This window comes from Apodemus sylvaticus, chromosome 20 (genome assembly GCF_947179515.1).
Source record: "Apodemus sylvaticus chromosome 20, mApoSyl1.1, whole genome shotgun sequence".
Classification (NCBI taxonomy): Eukaryota; Metazoa; Chordata; class Mammalia; order Rodentia; family Muridae; genus Apodemus; species Apodemus sylvaticus.
The window spans coordinates 66362750-66371627 of NC_067491.1; positions in this window are offsets into that span (position 1 = coordinate 66362750).

Genomic DNA, 8878 nt, shown 5'->3' on the forward strand with positions numbered 1-8878 from the left:
TTTCTCTCGAAAGAATATGTAAGAATACCACGGTATAAGGAAATAAAGTTTTGCAGAGTAAAGACAAATACCTACGTACTGGAAACACTTTATGAGAAGAATTAACGCATCCTACAAAATTAGTTTTATCTCCAAAACTACACGTTGTAACTCGAAAAGAATTGGTGTGGCGTGTACGTCTAAACATGTAGCCTCAAAAGAGAACCGAATGGAGAATTTTCTTTCGTCAAACTTTTTCAGAAAATCACGTTTTAAGGAAATCCCGCATCGTGCGAAATTATCTTGTTTTTCCTAAACAACACATTGTAACTCGAAAAGCTTTCGTGTTTCGTGAATGTCTAAGTATGTACCCTCAAAAGAGAAGGCACAGGAGAGTTTTCTCTCGAAAGAATATGCAAGAATACCACATTATAAGGAAATACAGTTTTGCAGAGTAAAGACAAATAAGTACGTATTGGAAACACTTTACGAGAAGATATAACGCATCGTAAAAAATTAGCTTGTATATCCAAAACTACACGTTGTAACTCGAAAAGAATTGGTGTGGCGTGTATGTCTAAACATGTAGCCTCAGAAGAGAACCGAATGGAGAATTTTCTTTCGTCAAACTTTTTCAGAAAATCACGTTTTAAGGAAATCCCGCATCGTGCGAAATTATCTTGTTTTTCCTAAACAACACGTTGTAACTTGAAAAGCTTTCGTGTTTCGTGTATGTCTAAGTATGTAGCCTCAAAAGAGAAGGCACAGCAGAGTTTTCTCAAGAAAGAATATGTAAGAATACCACGTTATAAGGAAATACAGTTTTGCAGAGTAAAGACAAATATGTAGGTATTGGAAACACTTTTCGAGAAGAAATAACGCATCATAAAAAATTAGCTTGTATCTCCTAAAGTACACGTTGGAACTCGAAAAGAATTGGTGTGGCGTGTACGTCTAAACGTGTAGCCTCAAAAGAGAACTGAAAGGAGAATTTTCTTTCGTCAAAATTTTTCAGAAAATCACTTTTTAAGGAAATCCCGCATCGTGCGAAATTATCTTGTTTTTCCTAAACAACATGTTGTAACTCGAAAAGCTTTCGTGTTGCGTGTAGCTCGAAGTGTGTAGCCTCAAAAGAGAAGGCACAGGATAGTTTTCTTTCGAAAGAATATGTAAGAATACCACGTTATAAAGAAATAGAGTTTTGCAGATTAAAGTCAAATACATACGTATTGGAAACACTTTAGGAGAAGAAATAATGTATCCTAAAAAATTATCTTGTATCTCCTAAACTACACGTTGTAACTCGAAAAGAATTTTTGTGGCGTGTACATCTAAACGTGTAGCCTCAAAACAGAACCCAAAGGAGAATTTTCTTTCGTCAAAATTTTTCAGAAAATCACGTTTTAAGGAAATCCTACATTGTGCGAAATTATCTTGTTTTTCCTAATCAACACGTTGTAACTCGAAAAGCTTTCGTCATGCGTGTAGGTCTAAGTGTGTAGCCTCAAAAGAGAAGGCACAGGAGAGTTTTCTCATGAAAGAATATGTAAGAATACCATGTTATAAGGAAATACAGTTTTGCAGAGTAAAGACATATACATAAGTATTGGAAACACTTTACGAGAAGAAATAACACATCATACAAAATTAGCTTGTATCTCCAAAACTACACATTGTAACTCGAATAGAATGGGTGTGGCATGTATGTCTAAATGTGTAGCCTCAAAAGAGAACCAAAAAGAGAATTTTCTTTCGTCAAAATTTTTCAGATAATCACGTTTTAAGGAAATCCCGCATCGTGCAAAATTATCTTGTTTTTCTTAAACAACACGTTGTAACTCGAAAAGCTTTCTTGTTGCGTGTATGTCTAAGTGTGTAGCCTCAAAAGAGAAAGCACAGGAGAGTTTTCTATCGAAAGAATATGTAATAATACCACGTTATAAGGAAATACAGTTTTGCAGAGTAAAGACATATACGTACATATTGGAAACACTTTACGTGAAGAAATAACGCATTGTACAAAATTAGCTTGTATCTCCTAAACTACACATTGTAACTCGAAAAGAATTGGTGTGGCGTGTACGTCTAAACGTGTAGCCTCCAAATAGAACCCAAAGGAGAATTTTCTTTCGTCAAAATTTTTCAGAAAATCACGTTTTAAGGAAATCCCGCATCGTGCGAAATTATCTTGTTTTTCCTAAACAACACGTTGTAACTCGAAAAGCTTTCGTGTTGCGTGTATGTCTAAGTGTGTAGCCTCAAAAGAGAAGGCACAGGAGAGTTTTCTCTCGAAAGAATATGTAAGAATACCACGTTATAAGGAAATAGAGTTTTGCAGATTAAAGTCAAATACATACGTATTGGAAACACTTTAAGAGAAGAAATAACGCATCCTAAAAAATTAGCTTGTATCTCCTAAATTACACGTTGTAACTCGAAAAGAATTGTTGTGGCGTGTACGTCTATACGTGTAGCCTCAAAAGAGAACCCAAAGTAGAATTTTCTTTCGTCAAAATTTTTCAGAAAATCACGTTTTAAGGAAATCCTGCATCGTGTGAAATTATCCTGTTTTTCCTAAACAACAAGTTGTAACTCGAAAAGCTTTCCTGTTGTGTCTATATCTAAGTGTGTAGCCTCAAAAGAGAAGGCACAGCGGAGTTTTCTCTCGAAAAAATATGTAAGAATACCAGGTTATAAGGAAATACAGTTTTGCAGAGTAAAGACAAATACATTTATATTGGAAACACTTTACTAGAAGAAATAACGCATCAAAAAAATTAGCTTGTATCTCCAAAACTACACGTTGTAACTCGAAAAGAATTGGTGTGGCGTGTATGTCTAAACGTGTAGCCTCAAAAGAGAACCCAAAGAAGAATTTTCTTTCCTCTAAATTTTTCAGAAAATCACGTTTTTAGGAAATCCCGCATCATGCAAAATTATCTTGTTTTTCTAAACAACACGTTGTAACTCGAAAAGCTTTTGTGTTGCGTGTAATTCTAAGTGTGTAGCCTCAAAAAAAAGGCACAGGAGAGTTTTCTCTACAAAGAATATGTAAGAATACCACGTAATAAGGAAATACAGTTTTTCAGAGTAAAGACAAACACATATGTATTGGAAACACTTTACGAGAAGAAATAACGCATCCTAGAATATTAGCTTGTATCTCCAAAACTACACGTTGTAATTCGAAAGGAATATTTGTGGCGTTTACGTCTAAACGTGTAGCCTCAAAATAGAACCCAAAGGAGAATTTTCTTACATCAAAATTTTTCAGAAAATCGCGTTTTAAGGAAATCCCGCATCGTGGGAAATTATCTTGTTTTTCCTAAACAACACGTTGTAACTCGAAAAGCTTTTGTGTTGCATGTATGTCTAAGTGTGTAGCCTCAAAAGAGAAGGCACAGGAGAGTTTTCTCTCGAAAGAATATGTAAGAATACCACATTATAATGAAATACAATTTTGCAGAGTAAAGACTAATACGTATGTATTTGAAACACTTTATGAGAAGAATTAACGCATCCTACAAAATTAGCTTTCATCTCCAAAACTACACGTTGTAACTCGGAAAGAATTGGTGTGGCGTGTACGTCTAATCGTGTAGCCTCAAAAGAGCACCCAAAGGAGAATTTTCTTTCGTCAAAATTTTTCCGAAAATCACGTTTTAAGGAAATCCCGCATTGTGCGAATTTATCTTGTTTTTCCTAAGCAACACGTTGTAACTCGAAAAGCTTTCATGTTTCGTGTATGTCTAAGTGTGTAGCCTCAAAAGAGAAGGCACAGGAGAGTTTTCTCACGGAAGAATATGTAAGAATACCACGTTATAATGAAATACAGTTTTGCAGTGTAAAGACAAATACGAAGGTATTGGAAACACTTTTCGAGAAGAAATAAGGTATCATACAAAATTAGCTTGTATCTCCTAAACTACACGTTGTAACTCGAAAAGAATTGGTGTGGCGTGTACGTCTAATCGTGTAGCCTCAAAAGAGCACCCAAAGGAGAACTTTCTTTCGTCAAAATTTTTCAGAAAATCACGTTTTAAGGAAATCCCGCATCGTGTGAAATTATCTTGTTTTTCCTAAACAACACGTTGTAACTTGAAAAGCTTTCGTGTTTCGTGTACGTCTAAGTGTGTAGCCTCAAAAGAGAAGGCACAGGAGAGTTTTCTCACGAAAGAATATGTAAGAATACCAAGTTATAAGAAAATACAGTTTTGCAGAGTAAAGACAAATACATACGTATTGGAAACACTTTACCAGAAGAAATACCGCATCGTAAAAAATTAGCTTTTATCTCCAAAACTACACGTTGTAACTCGAAAAGAATTGGTGTGGCGTGTACGTCTAAACGTGTAGCCTCAAAAGAGAACGCAAAGGAGAATTTTCATTCTTCAAACTTTTTCAGAAAATCACGTTTTAAGGAAATCCCGCATTGTGCGAATTTATCTTTTTTTTCCTAAACAACATGTTGTAACTCGAAAAGCTTTCATGTTTCCTGTATGTCTTAGTGTTCAGCCTCAAAAGAAAAGGCACAGGAGAGTTTTCTCTCGAAAGACTATGTAAGAATACCACGTTTAAGGAAATACGATTTTGCAGAGTAAAGACAAATAAGAACGTATTGGAAACACTTTATGAGAAGAAATAACGCATTGTACAAAATTAGCCTTTATCTCCAAAACTACACGTTGTAACTCGAAAAGAATTGGTGTGGTGTGTGCATCTAAACATGTAGCCTCAAAAGAGAACCCAAAGGAGAATTTTCTTTCGTCAAATTTTTTCAGAAAATCACGTTTTAAGGAAATCCCACATCGTGCGAAATTATCTTGTTTTTCCTAACCAACACGTTGTAACTCGAAAAGCTTTCTTGTTGCGTTTATGTCTAAGTGTGTAGCCTCAAAAGAGGAGGCACAGGAGAGTTTTCTCTCGAAATAATATGTAAGAATACCACGTTATAAGGAAATACAATTTTGCAGAGTAAAGACAAATACGTACGTTTTGGAAACACTTTATGAGAAGAATTAACGCATCCTACAAAATTAGCTTTTATCTCCAAAACTACACGTTGTAACTCGAAAAGAATTGGTGTGGCATGTACGTCTAAACGTGTAGCCTCAAAAGAGAACCCAAAGGAGAATTTTCTTTCGTCAAATTTTTTCAGAAAATCACGTTTTAAGGAAATCCCGCATCCTGCGAAATTATCTTGTTTTTCCTAAACAACACGTTGTAACTCGAAAAGCTTTCGTGTTGCATTTATGTCTAAGTGTGTAGGCTCAAAAGAGAAGGCACAGGAGAGTTTTCTCTCGAAAGAATATGTAAGAATACCACGTTATAAGGAAATAGAGTTTTGCAGAGTAAAGACAAATACATAGGTATTGGAAACACTTTATGAGAAGAAATAACACATCGTAAAAAATTAGCTTGTATCTCCAAAACTACACGTTGTAACTCGAAAAGAATTGGTGTGGCGTGTATGTCTAAACATGTAGCCTCAAAAGAGAACCTAATGGAGAATTTTCTTTCGTCAAACTTTTTCAGAAAATCACGTTTTAAGGAAATCCCGCATCGTGGGAAATTATCTTGTTTTTCCTAAACAACACGTTGTAACTTGAAAAGCTTTCGTGTTGCGTGTATGTCAAAATGTGTAGCCTCTAAAGAGAAGGCACAGGAGAGTTTTCTCTCGAAAGAATATGTAAGAATACCACGTTATAAGAAAATACAGTTTTGCAGAGTAAAGACAAATTCGTACGTATTGGAAACACTTTATGAGAAGAAATAACGCATCGTAAAAAATTAGCTTTTATCTCCAAAACTACACGTTGTAACTTGAAAAGAATTGGTGTGGCGTGTACGTCTAAACGTGCAGCCTTAAAAGAGAACCCAAAGGAGAATTTCCTTTCTTCAAATTTTTTCAGAAAATCACGTTTTAAGGAAATCCCGCATTGTGCGAATTTATCCTGTATTTACTAAACAACACGTTGTAACTCGAAAAGCTTTCGTGTTTCGTGTATGTCTAAGTGTGTAGCCTCAAAAGAGAAGGCACAGGAGAGTTTTCTCTCGAAAGAATATGTAAGAATACCACGGTATAAGGAAATATAGTTTTGCAGAGTAAAGACAAATACGTACATACTGGAAACACTTTATGAGAAGAATTAACGCATCCTACAAAATTAGTTTTATCTCCAAAACTACACGTTGTAACTCGAAAAGAATTGGTGTGGCGTGTATGTCTAAACATGTAGCCTCAGAAGAGAACCGAATGGAGAATTTTCTTTCGTCAAACTTTTTCAGAAAATCACGTTTTAAGGAAATCCCGCATCGTGCGAAATTATCTTGTTTTTCCTAAACAACACGTTGTAACTTGAAAAGCTTTCGTGTTTCGTGTATGTCTAAGTGTGTAGCCTCAAAAGAGAAGGCACAGCAGAGTTTTCTCACGAAAGAATATGTAAGAATACCACGTTATAAGGAAATACAGTTTTGCAGAGTAAAGACAAATATGTAGGTATTGGAAACACTTTTCGAGAAGAAATAACGCATCGTAAAAAATTAGCTTGTATCTCCTAAAGTACACGTTGGAACTCGAAAAGAATTGGTGTGGCATGTACGTCTAAACGTGTAGCATCAAAAGAGTACCCAAAGGAGAATTTTCTTTCGTCAAATTTTTTCAGAAAATCACGTTTTAAGGAAATCCCGCATCTTGCGAAATTATCTTGTTTTTCCTAAACAACACCTAGTAACTCGAAAATCTTTCGTGTTGCGTGTATGTCTAAGTGTGTAGCCTCAAAAGAGAAGGCACAGGAGAGTTTTCTCTCGAAAGAATATGTTAGAATACCACGTTATAAGGAAATACAGATTTGCAGAGTAAAGACAAATACTTATGTATTGGAAACACTTTATGAGAAGAATTAACGCATCCTACAAAATTAGCTTTTATCTCCAAAACTACACGTTGTAACTCAAAAAGAAATGGTGTGGCGTGTATGTCTAAACGTGTAGACTCAAAAGAGAACCCAAAGGAGAATTTTCTTTCGTCAAAATTTTTTAAGAAAATCACGTTTTAAGGAAATCCCGCATCGTGCGAAATTATCTTGTTTTTCCTAAACAACACGTTGTAACTCGAAAAGCTTTTGTGTTGCATGTATGTCTAAGTGTGTAGCCTCAAAAGAGAAGGCACAGGAGAGTTTTCTCTCGAAAGAATATGTAAGAATACCACATTATAATGAAATACAATTTTGCAGATTAAAGACAAATACATATGTATTTGAAACACTTTATGAGAAGAATTAACGCATCCTACAAAATTAGCTTTCATCTCCAAAACTACACGTTGTAACTCGGAAAGAATTGGTGTGGCGTGTATGTCTAATCGTGTAGCCTCAAAAGAGCACCCAAAGGAGAACTTTCTTTCGTCAAAATTTTTCAGAAAATCACGTTTTAAGGAAATCCCGCATCGTGTGAAATTATCTTGTTTTTCCTAAACAACATGTTGTAATTCGAAAAGCTTTCGTGTTGCGTGTATGTCTAATTGTGTAGCCTCAAAAGAGAAGGCACAGGAGAGTTTTCTCTCGAAAGAATATGTAAGAATACCTCATTATAAGGAAATACAGTTTTGCAGAGTAAAGACAAATAAGTACCTATTGGAAACACTTTACGAGAAGAAATAACACATCGTAAAAAATTAGTTGTATCTCCAAAACTACACGTTGTACCTCGAAAAGAATTGGTGTGGCGTGTATGTCTAAACGTGTCTCCTCAAAAGAGAACCTAATGGAGAATTTTCTTTCGTCAAACTTTTTCAGAAAATCACGTTTTAAGGAAATCCCGCATCATGCGAAATTATCTTGTTTTTCCTAAACAACACGTTGTAACTTGAAAAGCTTTCGTGTTGCGTGTATGTCAAAGTGTGTAGCCTCAAAAGAGAAGGCACAGGAGAGTTTTCTCTCGAAAGAATATGTAAGAATACCACGTTATAAGAAAATACAGTTTTGCAGAATAAAGACAAATACATACGTATTGGAAACACTTTATGAGAAGAAATAACGCATCGTAAAAAATTAGTTTTATCTACAAAACTACACATTGTAACTCGAAAAGAATTGGTGTCGCGTGTACGTCTAAACGTGTAGCCTCAAAAGAGAACCCAAAGGAGAATTTTCTTTCTTCAAAATTTTTCAGAAAATCACGTTTTAAGGAAATCCCGCTTTGTACGAATTTATCCTGTATTTACTAAACAACACGTTGTAACTCGAAAAACTTTCGTGTTTCGTGTATGTCTAAGTGTGTAGCCTCAAAAGAGAAGGCACAGGAGAGTTTTCTCTCGAAAGAATATGTAAGAATACCATGGTATAAGGAAATACAGTTTTGCAGAGTAAAGACAAATATGTACGTACTGGAAACACTTTATGAGAAGAATTAACGCATCCTACAAAATTAGTTTTATCTCCAAAACTACACGTTGTAACTCGAAAAGAATTGGTGTGGCGTGTACGTCTAAACATGTAGCCTCAAAAGAGAACAGAATGGAGAATTTTCTTTTGTCAAACTTTTTCAGAAAATCACGTTTTAAGGAAATCCCGCATCGTGCGAAATTATCTTGTTTTTCCTAAACAACACGTTGTAACTCGAAAAGCTTTCGTGTTTCGTGAATGTCTAAGTATGTACCCTCAAAAGAGAAGGCACAGGAGAGTTTTCTCTCGAAAGAATATGCAAGAATACCACATTATAAAGAAATACAGTTTTGCAGAGTAAAGACAAATAAGTACGTATTGGAAACACTTTACGAGAAGAAATAACGCATCGTAAAAAATTAGCTTGTATATCCAAAACTACACGTTGTAACTCGAAAAGAATTGGTGTGGCGTGTACGTCTAAACATGTAGCCTCAGAAGAGAACCGAATGGAG